General features: G+C 35.4%; 1 long non-coding RNA gene across 1 annotated transcript in view; it reads right to left on the reverse strand.

Moving 5' to 3' along the window:
* Window positions 1–396: 396 nt before the first annotated feature.
* The window catches only part of LOC309833691, an 89,390-nt gene continuing 69,584 nt past the window's right edge, over window positions 397–20,202 (reverse strand). The window contains exons 2-3 of the long non-coding RNA XR_014297798.1: window positions 4,906–4,960; window positions 397–466 (exon numbers count right to left, since the gene is read on the reverse strand). This is a non-coding gene — a long non-coding RNA (uncharacterized lncRNA). The remainder of the gene's footprint in view (window positions 467–4,905; window positions 4,961–20,202) is intronic.

A 20,202-nucleotide genomic window follows, 5' to 3' on the forward strand; every position in this document is an offset into this window, starting at 1 on the left:
GGGTGTGGTTAGTTTTTACAAACTTCTTGGCGTCGAAATCCTTTGTTTCTGTCCATGTCGGTCAGGGTCAGGTCATGATGTTCCTGTAAACCTCCAACAAAACAAATGTTATTCTCTATTCTGCAACTTTTTATCTCTATATGAATGGGCTCCTAAAGGTCAGAACCCTGAGAATGGGCTATCCTGTATATTTCGGGCTGTAGGCAACATTCTTTTACAAAAGGTACAGAGCCAGCATGACTAAGCACGGGCAATGAAACAGAAAGTTTTAAGTAAAAGGAACAGATCTAATAAGGAGTCAGATTTGTTCTTCCTATTACATAGGGAGAATTCGTAATGTGTATATATTTTAAAAATACCTCATTTGATGATGAATTCATTGTGACATAGGCATTTCTGTTATGAGTGATTTTGCTCTGGTCTCTGTTATATTTTCACGTTTACTCCTAAGCAAATTATCGTGCTCCTGAAAAAGAAAAACAAAAGTGACTTCATCTTTCCCACATACAAACACACATATGAAAACACTCATAAATGAAAACAATAGAGAGAAGTTGCAAAAAACAGCCAGTAACTTGTTCTGTATGTTAATGTATTATAATGTTAAGAAGTGCCTCTGAGCCAGCCACCTTGGCATGAGAGGTCCCACAATACCACCGTAATGGACTAAATACACAGGTGCCTGGCTACTTGACAGTACCATGTTTTCCAATCCAGTAAGACATTTTGTAGGAAAGAAAATAGCTGTTTCTGACACACTGCAGGTGGGTATGAATGATAGATGAAGTTTCTTGCTCCTTTTACATCAGCATTTTCACTGGCCTCCCTCACAGAACATTAAGGCATTATTTAATTTCTGTTCAAATTTAGATAAGCAAATCGAAAACTTCCCCAAAGCAATATTGTTTTATTCTTCTTTTAGCATATGTTTTCTACATGCAGCCAAGCTAAATGTCAGGGCACACCAGTATTCTCATAAAAATTAAGGAGATTTAAAAATAGGTCCTTCAGAATTTTTTGAAATGATTTATTCCTCATTACAAAACTTCCATCCATCTCCCTTTCACATTATTTCTTTCAATACATCATTTTAAGTTTAGATATAGTTAAATATGTATAGCTTCTAAATCTATCTTTCTTAAAGTGTGTTCTAATGAACACAGATGGCATTTTTACATTAATTCATGTTACTTGAAAAAAATTTGTGAATTAGGAAGCATGAAGGGCTAGACTAAAAATAAATTAATATATATAAGCAGGATTTTTGCTGCAGTACATCTTGAGGCTTTGATGTCCTAGAGTGCAGTGAGAATCTCCAAGAGATTCTCGCCCTTACCATGGCAACCTAGCCCTTGCCTCCACTCTCTACTGAAACTGGTTTTGGGAAGGCCACCAGTGGCTCCTAACCTGCCCTATCCAGGGCACTTTTAAAAAAAAAAATGTCATCATTAGAATTCTATTGAATTGACACCATTTGTTACTCTTCAATATTAAAATTTTCTATTGCATTGGGTCCTCAATACCAAACTCTTCTGATTCTATCGTATATCCTACCATACTGGGTCTTAACTGTGTATGGCTTACCTTTCTCGTATGTCTTACCATACCGTGTCTTAACCATGACTATCTTTTTCATGAACTCTCCTTGTGTTCACCATTAACTAGAGCTATTGCTCAACGCTATCTCCTCCGACCACTTATCTTCTTGTTCCAGACTCTTCTGTATTTTCTCATCTGCTGTAGTTTCAACACCTAGGTACTGCTAATATCTTGATCTTAATTCTAGAAATCTTAGTTACACCTCACATTCATACTCAGCTTCACAGTCAACTACCTGTGGAACATCTCTACCTAAACATATCACAAAAATCTCAAACTTGCTATGCCTAGAAATGAATCAATAAGCATTATCTCACCTTGAATCCTACCCTTTGTCCAAATCTACTGATCTCTCTGTATATTCTATTTCAATATCATTATCCTTCCATTTAACCAAGCTGGAAGATTGGGGTATATTCTTGACTTTTCCCATTTGCACATCTCCCACACCTCATTGATTTCAAGTTTGATTCCAGTTAAATGTGGTTGACTATAATGCAATCGGCTAAGTGTTATAAAATAAGAATTAGAAGCCTGTGGGTCACAGAGGAGAAGAAGGAATTATACACTTATAAGGCTTTTCCTCTCTTGTTTCCTACATCTACCCTAGTACAAGCCCTCTATATCGCTTATATGAACAAGTAAAATAGCTTTTTATCCCGTGTTTAACTTCTCCCCACTTAGACACATGTCTGACCGTATCACTGCCCAGCTTAAAGCCTTTCAGTGGTTTCCCATCACCTAAACCTCTGATCAAGAGCTAGATCTGATCCACCTCTCCAATCTCATCTCTAAACATCCTTTACGTTCCATTAAATGTGAGCTATTTGTTATTCATCATATTCAACACACAATTTCTCATCTTTGTGCCCTTGCTCATGTTTCCTCCTTTAATTAGTGTTTTCTTTCTTCCCTTATTCTCCCCTTCATTTATCAAAGACCCACTCAGGTAATCATCTATAGGACTTTTCCCCAGACTCTCCCCCACAAAGACCTTATAAGGATTCCTATTTCTCATTAGGTGCTACTTCTCTGTGCTCCTATTTTGCATAGCTCTATTATTATAGTTATATTTTAGTAATGATTCCTTTGTATATGTCCTTCATAATAGAGTATAAGGTCTTCAAGAGCTGAGCTTGTATTTTAGCCATTTTTATTCTTAGTACAGTAAATTCCATTCATTCATTTATTAATTCATTCACATATTAATTCAGTAAGTATTTTGTACTGAGGATATAAAAATATCTCTCAAAGATCTCACAATCCAGTTAAAAGGCAGGAGAGTCTACAGGTGACTCTAACACAATGTGCAGAGTGCTATAGAATGGTATATAGAAAGCTGTGTAACACAGAGAAGAAAGAATTTTTACCTCCTTTGCTAGACTCTATGAGGGTACAGAAATAATATAAAATAAGTCAATGCATTAAAATTTTTATTGTATAATTTACTTATTTTCTCTATCTCTCTTCCATTAGTTCATTTTATTTTTGTTTATAATAATTGTCAATAAGTCAATGAGGCCCTAAAATTTCAAGATAAGTAGGAGGGAAAGAGAGGGAAATAGTCAATGACTTTCCTCTATAACTTTTTTCTAGTCTCCACCATTTTTAACTGGCTGATAAATTGCATTATTTTACAGTCTTCTTGGAACATATGTGAATGTAATCATCATTTGAGTATCAACTGTAGAAAAGGATACTGTGCAGATATGTGGCAGAAACTAGAAAGAAAAAAATTTTCTGGTTTCATGCAAGACATTTTTGATATGCTATGTAGGAAAAGACTTATGCATAAATAAGTGTATTTTGATATACATAAATAAGTGTATATTTGTGGCGAGTGCCATCAGAGATACAGCGATACAGTGCTCTTTCAGCAAAATACTAGGATGATTCAAGAACTGATGTTTGGGGACTGCACTGTTTTACATTCTCATTGTAGCTCCACTATTTTGTGGATTTGTTTTGTCTTGTTTACCTTGGACAAGCTATGTAGCCTTCCCAAGTTTTGGTTATAATATAGACAGCATTATGTGTATCTCAGGTTTTATTGTGAGGATTAATAAAATTACTTGGAAAAAAAATGCCTAGCATTGAGACTGACAGCAAAATCTTAGTAAATGTCATCAATTACTATTATCATTAATGCTGTAAAAAACTAACATGATTTGAATCCTTATCCTAGCTAGGAATTGTGGTATATGCGTATTATTGTGATGGCTGAATATTTTATTCAAGAAATTCTACTAATCTTTGACATTTTCAGATATCTCAAGTTTTAACAATTTTTGACCATGAATGTAGAAAAACTATAGAGTGTGTGTGTGTACATACATTTATTTCTGTACATTTATTTCCAATGGCCTTGACAAAGAGAATATTATGCTTTATGTCAGTCTCTATAAGAAACAGCATGTTAGAGGACTCAACATAAAAAAACTTTAGGCCTATTGGTATAATTAAGATTCTTAATTATAACAAATTATATAAACGATAGTATACATATGAACCAGAGAGATGGAGGCCTAATTTATAAGATGCTGAATTTAGTTTGACTGAATGAGCCAGCTTTCCCCTTCTTCCAGTTAGAATTCCTGGTTTGGCCTACCACAATGCCTTAAATAGAGGTGATTGAATAGTTTTCTATAATGTAACATACAAAGCTAAGCTTTAGAAGCTGTTTTCTCCTTTTATTATGCTGTACTCTTTGAGCAAACAAATAGACCAGTTTTAGGTGAGCATGATCAATAATGGCTGGTTAACCATTAACAAATGAACACTTGTAAGTTGGTCAATAACTTGGAGTAAAGTAATGGCACAAGAACACCATTAGTGTGTGAAATAACTTTTTCTAGGAACTTATGGCCTATTTTAAATTACATCGTTTCCAGTTCAAAGGTTTATATTTATGCCACTTGGAAAAAATCTCGAGTATGTAATTTAACTCTTACAGTAGCACTGACAGATCTTGGAAAGAAAGGCTTGTGAGAAGAAGAGAGAATGGAAGTATGAAATACATGATACTTTCATCACAGAATAGGCTATACAAGCATCACTTGTTAAAAACTTCAGGTTTTGTTAGCTCCAAAATAGCACTGTTAAGTGTATAATGGTTTTCTTCTTCTAAAGACAAAAACCGAAGGGCCCATCAGCACATGGGGGATGTTCAGTTGTAAGTAACATTTCATGTCTATCAGTCAGTTTTCCCTAGGTTTTCTCTAATATTGGAAATCAAGCAGGATTGTTCAATTAGTTACTTTTGTATCTTCTGTCACAGGTTGAAAATGAACAGTTCCATTTCTTTACCTGGTAGCTTGTTAAGTTCTGAGAACTGAATGCCATCTCCTTGTTTCAAAATGTTCTGAAAATAAAAACAAATGTGTCTTTACTTTGCAGATGTTCCTATCTTTACAGTGCTTGACAAATCTGTTGACAAATTTTTCTAAATTTTACAAAAATTAATTGCATATAACTATGCCTGACTAAAAGAGAGAATAGACCTCCAATAATTTCTTAGAAACTGTTCAATATTCTTGACTAAATGCCTATGAATCCAGAATGCATCATATTTCTCATTGCTTTGATTTTAATACTGGTAAGTGGAGGTATTGGGAATATGGGAACATAATTACTCTTCGGTTCATGATTTGTCACTTTTAGATATTGGCTTTCCTAAAGCTAAAGAATTCTGTCTAACAGTATATTTATACCAAGTCTACCAAACCTATTTATCCAGGGCTATTATTACAAATTTTGCAATTTCTCTATAAACATAATAGCAATAGTTTTCTCATCAACACTTGCTTGATTATTCCTGTCCAGATACCATTATTTACGACATCTCCTCAAATTTTCCATTGAACATTTCCCTGTAGCACAATAATATAAGAAAAGCAGTTCCGAAAATATAAATAGGGTTCCATGATCAAATAAATTTGGAATATGCTGCTACTAAATACTCCTTTTGGAAATTTACAAGGCACTTTGCCGTATTATAGGATCTGAAAGGTTTTAAAATAAAGAAGCCTATTTAACCTAGTCCAAATTTTCCAAAATAATTTGACAATAAAGCATTTACTAACATATCCTGGAGAGGTAGTGATAAGTGAAACACACTTTGGGAAACAATGTTACACAGTATATAAGAGATAGTTTTAATTGTCACCAGAATCAATAATTTTCTTGGCATCAAGGCTTTCTAATAATATCTAGTTTAGTGGTTTCCTTTGGTAGATTTTAAGATTCAACATAAAATGTATATTTATTCCTAATTCACAGCATATACTGCTTCCAGGGGGACCAAATCCAACCTTGTAAGGTGGTATTCCATAGCTGGCAAATTGACTGAGTCTTCTATAGGCCATTTCCACTTTTCATGATGTCCATGGCTTTTGAATGATTGAATGTGTGCCAGGAGCTATGAATGCATGAGTATAAACCCATTGCCTTACTTCTTTTGCTATTAAATTCCCTGGTCAGAAATAGAATGCTATTTGAATACCCTAACATTGCAGAAACATTGCTGGCAGAAGCATGACAGGCAGGGAAGACATATATATATATATATATATATATATATATATACACACACACACACACACACACACACACATACATACATAATAAGTATATAGTCCAGGAAGAACAAATCTTGATAACTGGTTTCAAAAAGTTATGAAATTATAACCAGATTCCTTGAGTTGTGATGCCACATCAGACTTTACATTATCTCTACCTCTGGAAGACTGGGCGCTAAGTAGTAGCAGTAGATCAGCCATTTTGTGAAAAAGTCTATTTTATTGACCCCCTGCATAACCTACGTTTCTACCATCATGGCCACTTTGTTTATGAGCCTTTGAACAAGGACAGGAATGTCCAGGTAAAGAGACTTCATCCACAGAATGTGTCATCTATCTAGCTAATTATTGAGTCTCTTCTGCAGCTGGTATCCTTTGATAAACATTCCCATGGAATATATATAGCCTTATACTCTGTGTCCATTCCAAGAGTCTCATCCACAAGTCTCTTTTCAAGATTCATTTTTCATCAAATCTTCAACTTCATTATTTCCAAGTCCCTGACCAACCTATGGCAAAGAAGACAACCGGATGTGTTGCAGCCCTCGCCTTTCAACTGGGGCCAGAGTATCATGTAGAACCATCTTTAAACCAGGTTCAAAAATGCTTTTCCTAGTTCACAGGATTTAGGGGACTTCTCATAAAGAATGGAGAAAGAAGTGGCAATGAAGCAAGAGGAGGTGCACCAGTATCATTAACCACCTGCTTATAACACTTGCTAGTGCCTTCTTTAGGCCTCAGTAGGGCCTGATCAGGTATGCACCACAGCCTTTTGATGATGGGCTACCCTTGAACATGCTTTAGCATTTGGTGGATCAGATAACACCCAGTTTATGTCAGGCAGCTCAAGTTGTTTGATTGTTTGGTGTCCTAAGCACAGACCTTGAGTTTCCACCAAGATCCAGTTGTAACCATAATAAGAAACATGAATATGGAACTTACCATTTGTCGAACACTTTCATAAGCGCGTTATGTACATTATTTATTTAATTATCACAGTGACACATGAAGTAGGTACTATTATTGTCCCCATTTTTCAGAGAAGAAATGTGGCACAGACAGTTTAAGTGTTGTGGTCATGGTCACACAGCTAATGAGGGGGAGAGATAGGATTCAAACTCAGACAATCTGGCTCCAAAAATTACACTCTCAACTCTTCCCTGCACTGTGACACTTCAGTTCTAAGCCAGCAGTGATCTATTGAAAGCAAATCTTTTTTTTTGAAGAAGGCATGACTTTGCTTTAAAACCCTCAAGGCCATTCCTGTGATTGTCTTTTTAGGGCCTGCCACAGTTTCTATACAGTATTCCCTTCTGTCACAGTCACTTTGAGCTGGGTCATAAAGTCCAAGTGGTATACAGTTCTAAGTATCTGGGATTCTTACGACGTCCCATGCAACTCTTAAAAATTTCCAAATTAACTATTGAAACAAAACAACACTGTATTAAAATAGCATGATTCTAGAAGCTCTCATTACATATATTTCTTTTAAATTTTAATTGTCCATTTTTTTCCAATTGCTTATTTTATTAAAAACCAAACACCTTGATTTCATTAACTGTAACCTGCCATTTTGTCTCATGTCTCTGCCTCTCTATTGAGAATAAAATGCAACAAAGATCTGTCTCTGTCAAAGGGAGATCTTCTATCTTTTTTAAAAAAATTAAGATACTATTCTTTTTTTTGTCTCCATGAAGATGCTGATGGCTGATGTATGTCTTGTACAAATATAGACTCTTAAACCTCCCGGCATTACATTCAGAAAGGGAACTAATATACTGCTCTAATTTTTGCCCCTTTGTCTTTAAATTTTGCCCCTTTTTCCTCCCATAAGCAGGACAAAAAGAAGAGAATTTCTTTAACTTATGTAAGCTACTTAGAGTCCTTTCCCTCAGGACCCAGAACAAACTTGATTTTTTTAATTCTGAGAACATGACCTGACCCACCAAAATGCTTTCAAGAAGTTTAACTTTTTGGTTTCTTTTTATTCACAGCTTTCAGCAATTTAGTTTCAATAAGAATAAGAACATGGAAATCATATCCACAACTATGAATTTGTTAGATTATCTCAGCAGTGCTTTTTCACCATAGACTTGCCTATCAGTTCACCCTCTGAATTCCTTCCACCATGGCCAGTTGATGCTAAAACATTGTCCCTACCTTTAGCCCTCTGTTGGTCATTGAATCAGTCCCAGCTAGTATTTCACTTTCTTGGGGACCACATTATGAAACAAGTAATCTAATGAAGTAATCAAATTATAGGTAGTTTTGTGCATTTCTTTTTCACTGTATTTTGATATTCAAATATATCAGGTAGAATCATGTCGTGTTCACCTTTGAAATTACCATAGTTTTATACAATGTGTTGGAACATAATAGAAATATAATTAATGGTTATTGAATTAAATGAGACCCAGAGACAAAATCCACACCTTTATGGTCACTTAATCAGTAATAACAGAGGTAATGATTTCAGTCCAGTATTGTCATTTGGAGAAACCCCAGAATCTTCCATATAGGCAGTTTCCTACTTGTTATGTTGTCAGCCAGGCCCAAGTGGAGACAAATATTCTGCTTATTTGGCAATTTGATTCCAAACTCCATGAGAGGCGTGTTGTAATTTTGTATCTCAGAATTTTGGAATTGCCTTGGAAAACAACCCTTATAGAATCTCAGAGTAAATATAAGTATCAAACTTTTCTAGTACAGCATCATCTAATTTTTGTTGATCTGTTCTATGATCTCCTATCATACAAGGAAGCAGGAGATGAATTATTTTTCCTGCCTTTTTTATGTTTACTCCTCTGGTTAAGTTTATGTTAAACTCCAGGAAGAAAGTTTATTTTCCTCAGATCAATTATTAATTCCTTAGTCTATGCATCTACTATATAACAGGCACCAATTGGTGGTAAGTGCTAGAAGGGCAGGATGGAATTATGAATATTAATAACACAAAAATCTCTTCTCTCTTCACCTCCAAGGAGCTTTTGCTTTAGTAAATGGTAGAATATGAGTCTCTGGCTCATACTGCAAGAGTTACACCAATGATCTTGGATTGGATTTTTTTCTCTGGGGGTAAGAGTACTGTGGTATAGTAAAATACTTATGAATTCATGGGACCTACATAGAATCAATGGGAAATGCATGGCAGAAGTATATTTGCATGTAATTATACCAGAACCCTATTCCAGAACTTCTTTCTCAGAAAGTTATAAGCCAGACTAGTGCTCGGTATCCTTATTTTTATCAGAGTAGATTACCAGAATGATAAAACACAAGCTATAAACCGATACAGTTTGATGTCCCAGTGAAATAGACTCAGTCATATAGTAATTAAATAAATCCTATTTATTTACAGAAAGCCTACTTTCATCAGATAATTTTCTTCAGTGAGTGTGTAGTCCCTTCTGACTTATTCTAAGTTTGATGCAGGCTCAACCCATTTCACTGTTTGTACTAAGGAGGAAATGCTGATGGTTTGTGATATTATGTTGCCAAATTGTGTATCTGCTGTATCACCATCTCCCTCCTAACACACCCATACTCCTTCTGAGTGTTTGAAAAACTGTTTCTGCCACTGGGACTATTATTGAACCACTTTTTCATTATTTTTTTCCCTGTAATACATGCCAAATCATGGACTCTACAGATAATCTTTATTGTAAAACCTGTCAATAAAAAAATCAAGAGTATGAATTATCCTAAGAGCACACCAAGGTTGAACTCTCCTGTTGGTAAAATATTGGTGTTCTTTTTCATACGATAATATGGTTATTGTGCTAAAATACTTCTTTGTATGTTTTGAAGCCTTGTTATATACAAAGTTTATTTTTTAGTGAAATAAAATAATTTGTCAGGTTTAACAAAAAATATTGACCCAGCAGCCAATTATAGGTATATATCAGGTCTAATAGTTCAGAACAGGATCATAAGTGAGGAAAGAAAACTACATATTGCCCCTAACTTCACCCATACTGTTTTTTTGTAAAGCACTATGAAAGGAGATGAGGAAATGGGTAACCTCAAACAGAATTTCAGTTCAAGTTGGAAGAAGAATGAGACAATAGAATTTAATGATGTAATCCAATTAACAGTTATTAACCTGGTTTATACTAAAAGGTGCTTTGAGGGGTACAATAAAATTTTTACCATGTATTTTACCATCAGTAGTTTATGATTTAATTTAAAAATTAAAATAAAGCAATAGGAAAAGATTAACTATGTAAGGCTGTATGTTCAGGGCTATATGGCTGAAGTGGCCAGTGATGCTGGAATTTTAGAGAAAGAGATCACCAAGAGATAGAGGGGAAATTTCCTTTTCTTTTGGGAGATTTTTACATTTTAGTGGATAAAGGAAAATGGTACAGAGCATTTAGATTTATTAGAAATTACATAGAGAGATGGCATATATCAGGCTTTGTGGTAAAAATGAAATAATCACTTCACTAACTTTCAATCAATATCTGGCACTGTTAATTTCAGTTGCATGTCTATAAAACTGACCACACAGGGAGCATAATCATTCAATAGTATAGCTAGTGGTTTTATTGCATTTTAAATCCAGTTATGCTTCCTTTAAGTAATATGCATTCTAAAGAATATCTCACAGAGCCTATTGAATTATAGGAACAACATGAATTTCTTTAGGGAGGAGAATTAAATAAAAAGAAAAATGGGGTAAAAAAGTAGAAATCTGAGCTAGTAAGTGAGAATTTCTCACACCAGACTATTGCGAGCTGGGTTTTTTTTTTTTTTTTTTTTGCTGTTTTCTGAGACAGAAAGAATTGAAGGTAAAGGGCCTCCAGAGATGAGAAAGACCTGGAATCAGCTCCAGATAGCCAGCTCTATGCATGTGACCTTATATAAATAAATGCTCTTGACTTTAAGCCCCTTTCATTTTTTTTCTCTGAAATATAAAATTGGTTTCCTTCTTCTACTCTGTCCATCAACCAACTGCTGGAATCACATGTCTCCACAGACTTTTTTTTTTGTATTGAGGTTGAGTGATGGTGTGTTTAGCAGCTGAATAGATACTTGGAAAAACCACATTGTCCATGCTCTCATAGGATCTCTCCCAAGGCAGATAGTTTTTTTTTCATTTCATTTGGATAGCTAAACTGAGAGAGAAAAATGCTAGCATTGGCCGGATTCTCTCAAGTATTATCTCTGAAAATGGGCTACTTCTGAATCGTAGACGTCACGTTAAGGTGGAATGTTGGCATTGTGCTTTACACACATCTTTTCATGCCTTATCCTTTGAAGAGTGTAGATAGTTATTCTCAATCTGTTATTAATCATCATTATTCTTATGGGGAGTAGGTGGGAAAGGGCACAGGTTTAAGTGTACATGAATCTAGTCCAGGCTTGTGAGAACGTTATGGCCAAATGTTCATCTCAGGCTAATGTGTTATGTCACAGTGGAGAGATGAGTCAAAATAGAATACCTTGTGAATAATTGGAAGCGAGAGTCAAAGTGTTATTCCTATGATCAAGGGAAGGATTAGATCCTAGCTATTAGTCTGCCAGATTCAGGACGGCCTTGCAAGAGAGCAGTGCAGGGTTCACTCCATAATCTAAAAGTAATCCTAAGTAATGATGCTAACACAAATATGAATATCTTAATCCACAATATCTGTACTTGGGTAGCAGTAAGAAACAGAGTTTGGTTTAATTGCTTGGAGTTTGGTTTTCTGAGCGATCTCAATAATAAAACAATCTTCTATGACTTGAGTTTCCTTTCTAAGGTTCTAGAAAACAGTGTGTAAGCCATGGATAGTTCATTTATATTTCTTACCCCTTATATCTATCTTTAATGTTGTAAAATGGTCCACAAGTTAAAATAAAAGCAATTAAAAGTAAAATTACATTACATAGTAACTTTGTGCAGTTACTATGTGTATATATGAAAGGCTATCGGCTGGCTCTTTTGTGGCATTGGCTAACTTGTACTCTTAATTTGTCATTCCTCACAAAAGCCCTGCTCTGTGTGAAAGACAGTCACTGAGCATAGTTATTTATGTAGAGACAGTTTTATAGAATATGAAACAGTGGGCTAGAACACCAGCTGTTGGGTGCCAGCCAAGTGCATAGAATTCATCTGTACTTTGTTTGCTTTTTCTGTTTAGGTTCATTAATTTATCACTTTACTGTATGAAATTTATCCCCCCTTCGCAAGTTATTTTAATAGTTTTATTTCTCAAATGTGATGTAATTCCATCCCTAAATTTTTAACGTTTAAAGTTTTAGATCTCTGTTCTCCAGTTTGATGTGATATTAGTAACTGGAAGATTCTAAATATACTCAGCAGACAAAACAGTCATGACCTCAATGCGAGTGTCTATAGTTAGAAATTAGAAGCTTTAATATTCTAAAGCATAACTGGGTAAGGTAGTAAAGTTCTTTTCCCCTGTTTTCTCTTCATGGTTCCAAAGATATTTATAGAATTTTTATGGTGGATATTGTATTTTCAAAAATGCTGTCTAGAGGTCAAGAGATGACTTTGTTGACCTCTAGAAAACTCATTCTGCTGAAACAATAAGGTTGTAAAGAGAAACTTAATAGTATTCTAATAGCTTTAAATATTCCAGAATTTTCTCAAGAATTATTTAATCTACACAAATTTGATGTCATTTTGTGATTTATGCTTGTCTTTATAATGCAGCTGATATGGCATTAGTGGAATTTCATTATGCAGTGAATAGTTATTCTGATGAAGAAAATGATTAAATTTAATTTCAACCAAATATAAGATTGTATAATAGTATTTTCCCTGTTGGATGTTAATATAAACAAAATCCCTCCTAGTGTTGTGAGCTGAGAAATGCATTTTGAAAGCATAATAAAAAGTAAAAAGAAAAGAAGATAAATTCTAAAAACAGAGAGTAAGAGGAGATTGTTGAAAAGTTATAAGCATATATGACTTCAGTGTGTTGCTGATCCAGGAATGTTAACGTGGTTTGGTTGTGTTTTGGGCCATCTATTACTTTGACTATATTACATTAATGTGCAATAAATACATGTAGGTAGCATAGGACAACCCCATTCATTCTTCCTATTCCATGTCTGTCCCAGGAAAATGCTAAACATCACTAATTATTAGAGAAACACAAACAAAACTGCAGTGAGGTATCACCTCACACTAGTCAGAATGGCCATCATCAAAAAGCCTACAAATAATAAAATTAGAGAAGGTGTGGAGAAAAAGTAACTCTCCTACACTGTTGGTGGGAATGTAAATTGGTATAGCCTCTATGGAGAACAGTAAGGAGGTCCCTTAAAAAACTAAAAATAGAGCTACATATGATCCCGCAATCCTGCTCCTGGGCATATATCTGGAGAAAACCGTAATTCAAAAAGATACATGCACCTCAATGTTCTTTGCAGCACTATTTATAATAGCCAAGACATGGAAGCAACCTAAATTTCCACCAACAGAGGAATGGATAAAGAAGATGTGGTACATATATACAATGGAATATTTACTCAGCCATAAAGAAGAATGAAATAATGCCATTTACAGCAATTTGGATGGACCTAGAGATTATCATACTAAGCGGAGTAAACCAGGCAGAGAAACACAAATATGATATCACTTATATGTGGAATAAAAAAAAATAGTGATACAAATGAACTTATATACAGAACAGAAGTAGACCCACAGACAGAAAACAAACTTATGGTTACCAAAGGGGAAAGGGGGTGGGGGAGGGATAAAATAGGAGTTGGGGATTAACATATACACACTACTATAAGTAAAACAGATAACCAACAAGGACCTACTATATAGCACAGGGAACTATACTCAATAGTTTGTAATAACCTATAAGGGAAAATAATCTAGAAAAAAATAGATATATATGTATGTATAACTGAATCACTTTGCTGTATACCTGAAACTAACACAACATTGTAAATCAACTATACTTTAATTAAAAAAAGAAGAAAATAAATAAAATAAGGATAAAAAAAGGATTCCTAAGAAAAATGAGGAATTCAACTGAGTGCTAGTCTTAGGTCCATAGAAGGTAAATATGTCCAACTTTGAATGCTTATGGCAACTGCAATTATATCTGAGTAATAACAATTTCATCCTCTATCCCTTCACCTCGATTACAGCTTTGTACACACACAACCTCTACTCCCTTTTTCTACACTAGAAACATAGAAAAAATTTATAGAAAACTGTAGATACATACACCTTATTTAAAAGGCTAGTTCTTCTGATGTTTTGGAGTTGCCATGGTCATCTGTGTTGGTTTCTTGAATAGTTTTTCTAAGGATGACAGGAAAAGAGGTGTGATGTGTTTAACTAATTGCTGATACCAGTTGGGAACAATTTCTTCTATTTCTGGGGAGAACAAAGGCTCAAGGCTAATTTTCCATCTAGGCGGTAAAGGTTGATAACATGTTTGACCTTCATAAATACATAGTTGTTAAGCCACCAAAAACCCTACATTGACTAGACTGATGTATGCTAACCTCAGTAGACTTCTATGGGGGATTATTTCCTTCTGTAATATGGTTGTAGTAGAACTACAGGCCCAGGGGTAACTATATAACTGTTAGGTAGACAACCCTAGTTCAACTCGTGTCTATGTGAAGTCTCATTTCATCTGTAGTAAAATAAGAAAGGGAGGCTAGTTCTCAAAGGTGAGAACTAGCATATCTCTAATATGCGATAATATGTGTGGGTCTCTAGCTGAGTTGATTTCAGTACTAAGAATATGGCAGAGTTTAGGGCAACTCCGTTCATCTAACAAATACTGAGTCTGTACTATGTGCAAAGCTTTGTTCTAGGCATTGCAGATACAAAGGTACATAAAAGGATGAGGTCCCTGATCTCATAGAGGTAACATTCTAGGGATGCATAAGGACAAACATGTAAATACATATTACACAAGTTAGTTACTGATTGTTTTGAGTGCCACAAAGTTAACAGAGCAACAGGCAGAGCACAGAGTAGGTCTCTTTAGTTAAGGTCAGTGAGAAGGCCTGTCAGAGGAAGAACCAGTTAATGTGCGATCAGAAGGATAAGAATAAGCTAAAGGAAGTGGTTTTCAAGCAGAGGCAGTAAGTGCAGAGTCTCCAAGGTTTAACTGTGCCTGGCGTGTCTGGGAAATAGAAGGAAGCTGTGCCATCGGGTGCAGTGAGCCCGGGGTGTGAAAAGGAAATGAGGAGGCAGGCAGAAAATGCATTACAGGCAAGGACATACATCTGAGCTGCAGCAGGGACTTAGGCTGTTGTTCCAAGAGCAGTGAGAGGTCATCTAGGGATTAGAAGCATGGCAGTAGTGTGCTTACATTTAATTTTTTTAAAGATCATGCTGGCTTTTCTGTAGAGAATGCCTTCCTCAAGTTTTTATGTTGAATGGCTTTGGGCCCAATCACTTACAGAGATCTTAGTAAAATACCTCTTATATTTATTGCTTCAAACCCTCTACTTTACATAGAAAAAGAGGATTGAACAAATTCCACAAAAACCTAATACAGGAAGAAGAGTAAATAAAACAAATTGTATGATATGTTGTGTATGTGTGTGTGTTTAAGTGACTTTCTCTGCCAGAACATCTCTTTTCTGAAGCGAGGGAAGAGAGGAGCTCAATGATTTTAGCAAAATCAAGGAGTATCTTCAACTCAGTTTTGGTTTCTGAAATGAGTTGAGAAGTACCAAACTTCATTAGTGTCTTTCAGTGCAGTAGGTCAGCATTAGACTTCCTGCAATTTAGAAGCACTCTGGGTCACATACCTTGAGCTTCCATTTTGCAAGGTGCTTCCTCAGGGCCTGAGTTGTTAAGGGACTCAAACTTCATCTGAGTGTGACAGTGGCCCCAGTGCAGTTAGTGTCACCCAGCAGAGGAGAATGCATATACACACACACACGCACACACACACACACACACACAAGTATGCACACACTGCTAGCTATTTTTTATCTACCAAATTTTAAAAGTCAGGTGAAGTTTTTATCCACCCCTGCAGGCCGGCCACGCCCACTTTCCTGGACTCCACTAACTCTCCCTCCAATTGCTTCCAGGCACCCTGCAGAGATGGACTTTTATTTCCTTAACTCGCCTGAAGATAGATCTTTTCTATTATATTTTAGATGTATTCAGATTACTTTTACTCATGAGTGTTTGGCAAATATTAAAAGTGTTAGAAACAATTGTTCATTGGATGCTTCGAAAGTTATGAAATCAATCAATAGACATGACATTTGATTGGCAAAATTTCTACTCACAATTTTATTGCATCTGGCAATTGAAAGTAATTACTACTATTTTAATATTATTTGATCTCAAGCTTAAAACATTATATCAGAGGTGAATTGGTAAGGTTTCAAATCTTCACATTTCACAGATTTTAGAACTTGGAGATTTAAATGAATTTCCAAGGCCACAGATAAGTATTTTTGAGAGCCCAGGCCCCCTGTTGTTAGTACTGTGCTCTTGTGACCACACTCCACAAACGTAAAACTGCTTCTAAATTGGTTTTCTTCTCATCTAGAGGAGTGCCTGGGACTTAGGAAAATGATTATTTATCTAACATTCTGACAGAATGTTGCTGTCATTCTTATGATTTACTATGGAATGGAGGGAACATTGCCAACCAAGCATGTCAAAGCCACATCTCATTATACATTCCATTTGCTCTTCAGATCATGGCTTCTAGTGTATATGTACATACGCAGTTTCTATTGTAGCAATAAAATAAGGCAACTTGGCTGTTTTACCTACTGAAGGCCTTTAAATGTATGTAACCTCTGGGATAAATCACATGCTTCCCTGGATATTGGATTATAGACATTCTTTGGATGACAGGATCCTCAGACTTCGATAAGAAAATAAAGAAACACAAAATAAGGAATGGTTTCTTACTGACACTTTATTCTCATTGTCTCTCTAGAGCCCCAGTCATCAGATGTCTGTCTTCAGAACTGGGTTATATCTCGATTTCTAGAGAAGCTTTCTCCACTGAGATGCCTAAAAGAATACCACTAGCAGTATTGTGTCCAACCTGTGTGTTTTGCAAGTGCAATGTAAGGGTAAGAGTTTTCTCTTATTATTTTTTTAAATTTTACCTCATCAATGATTCTTGTTTGGCAAAACAATCTCCTTGATACAGAAGACTTCTTGAGACCAATATTCCAGATTAGAAAATGATAGAAATTAAAATGGTTGTGTCAACAAATACTCTGTTGTAGACTCAGATGTCAGCTATTGATTATGAAAAAGACATATTGGATATATTTATGGGCAGTTCTTCAGTGCATTTGGCATGTTCAAAAGCCTTCTGTGTAGAGAGATGGAGAGCAAAGCTTGCTATCACTGTGGCTTCATTTTATGCTCAGTACCCGCTATTCAGCCCACAATGTTGCTTCGCCTTTTACAGTTTTATTGCTTTGCTGCTGAGCATATTGTGCATTACACTTCAGCAGGGAAATTTAAAGAGTGTTATTCTATTTATTCTAAGTGTCATATAATTATGAATTGATTTACTAGCCATTGTAATGCTACAAATGATAATTAATTTATTTGCATAATATGTAGTTTCATAGAAGTTCAATTATAATAAAGCATTTGCTAAATGTACCATGATAATAGTGTTTCCAGAGAGAGTGGGAGTCTGAGGCTGGAATCTCTTTAGTCTGTCAGTGTGTGGACACCATAATGGGCAAACCCTTCATTTCAAGGTGGAAGGGAGGTTTCGTTAGCCCCATGGTTCACTCATCTACATTTTCTTATTTTAAAATATGATAATAAGTATCTTTGAAATATGCTAAAAAATCATATGAAGTTGAGTATATTGATTCAGTTAATAGCCAAAATCCTTTGAGTCAAAACTGGGATAGGGATATATAATTCCTTTCAATTTTGCCTGGACAATACACTAGCAGGGTTCAGTCCTGGACCTTGTACACATGTCAGCTTCCCATGGCTTGATGAGCTCCCTCCCTTAGTTAGGACACGGAGGAATGGAAGGTGGGAGACTGTAAATGCATTGCCTGGTAATACAAATCAGCACTAGGAGAGGGTTCCAGGTGCAAGTTCCAGCTTCCCAGACAGTAGCTCTAAACAGGTGGCACAAATGCCAAACTGTCTTGGACCAAAGTGTTCTGAGTATCCCTCCACTAAAAATAATGCTTTTCCTTGCCTATGAAAAGGAAGAATCCATCTTCCCATTTATAGGTGCATCTTGCATATCCAGCTGAGTACCTTGGCCCCAGCTTGCCTCTCTGGGAAGGAGGGAAGATGAAGAACCAGTGTGCTCTTATTTTGCTGACAAAATCTTGTTGGTTTTTCCTTTCCTAAAAAAAGTCTATTCTTCCAAACATACCATGCGACAGAGTGGACAGTGTCCTGAACTATGATAAGAAGCAGATTGTGACATAGATAGGAATTATTGTGCACAATAGTAGTGAACTCCACTGATATGACAATTTATTTATTGTATTTATTGCTTGTCTCTACCTGTTGCAGTCAAAGCTCCATGTAGACAGGAATCATTTCACTGGGTTTCATCAGCGTGGTATATAGTCTATTTAATTTCATTCATCTCAAAGTATTTTCTAATTTTCCTAGTGATCCTCTCTTTGATCCATTGGTTATTTAGGAATGTAATGTTGAATTTCCACATATTTGTGACTTGTCCACATTTCCATTTGCTATTGATTTCTAATTGTTTACATTTTGATCAGAGAACATACCTTGTATGATTTCAGTCCTTTTAAATATATTAAGACATGTTTCATGGGATGATATAAGGTCAGTATTAAAAAATGTTTTATGTGCCCTTGAGAATATGTGTTCTGCTACTGCATGGAGTGTTGTGTAGATGTCTGTTGAGTCTAGTTGGTGTATAGTGTCGTTCAAGTTGTTGATCCCCTGCCTAGTTGCTCTATCCAATGTTGAAAATGATAGCGACATTAGCAACTACCATTGCTGAATTGTCTTTTCTTTAAAATTCTGTCAGATATTGCCCCATATATTTTGAAGCTCTGGTGTTAGGTCCATATATGTTTATAATTGTTATGTCTTCTTGATGGAGTGACACTTTTATCATTAGGAAGTATTTTTCTTTTTCTCTAGAGGCAGTTTTTTTCTTAAACACTATGTTATCTGATATGAGCAGAGCCACTCCAGACCTCTTTGTTTACTGTTTATTTGGCATATTAGTTCCAGTTGTTTACAGTTGGATCATTTTTAAAATCCATTCTTCTAATGTCTGCCTTTTAATTGGAGTTTTGAATTTATTTCCATTTAAGTAATTATTGATAAGGTATGATTTTCATCTTTCATTTCGCTATTTGGTGTTTACATGTCTTATGAATTTTTGTTTCTGTACTCCTCTATTAATGTCTTGATTTGTACTAAAGAGATGACCTTTAGTGCATCATTTTAATTGTTTTGTTTTGCATTTGCTATATTTAAAAAATTTTTTTGCAATTACTCAAAAGATTATGATTAATACTTAGTGTATGATAATGTACACTAAAGAGGACAATATACATGTATTTTTTGTTTATAATCTTCTTTCCTACTGATTTAAAAGAAAATTACCATAAAGCAATAACAATCAGTCTCTGTTGATCGGCACACAATTTATGTAAATGCAATTTGTGACAATAACAGCATAAAGGAAGGAGAAATCAGAGCTGTATAGGAGCTCTGTATGATTGCCCCAACATGCCTTCAACACTCGAGCAGGAAGGTTACAGTTCTGCCATAGCTTTCACTTCCTGTTTGTACAGAGCCTCAAGACTAGTCTGACTTGAGAGTTTAGGGCCTTCCTAGGTCTTTCCAGGGCACACAGCCCATGTGTAAGGACTTCTAGATTCCTAAGTATGTGTCAGAGCTTTTTAAAACACCTTATGTACATCTAAATCTCCAGATAATTCTGTTGTTCTCATTGAGCAGGTTTTCAGAGATCTTTACCCCACCATTTCTGTTGATATTCTCTGACACTCAATATTTTAACCTTTAACCAAATAATTGTGCCACATAATTGCTTAGGCAAATAGCAAATTTCTT

The sequence above is a fragment of the Grampus griseus genome, assembly GCF_964374135.1.
Source record: "Grampus griseus genome assembly, chromosome: 15".
In the NCBI taxonomy this organism is placed as follows: Eukaryota; Metazoa; Chordata; class Mammalia; order Artiodactyla; family Delphinidae; genus Grampus; species Grampus griseus.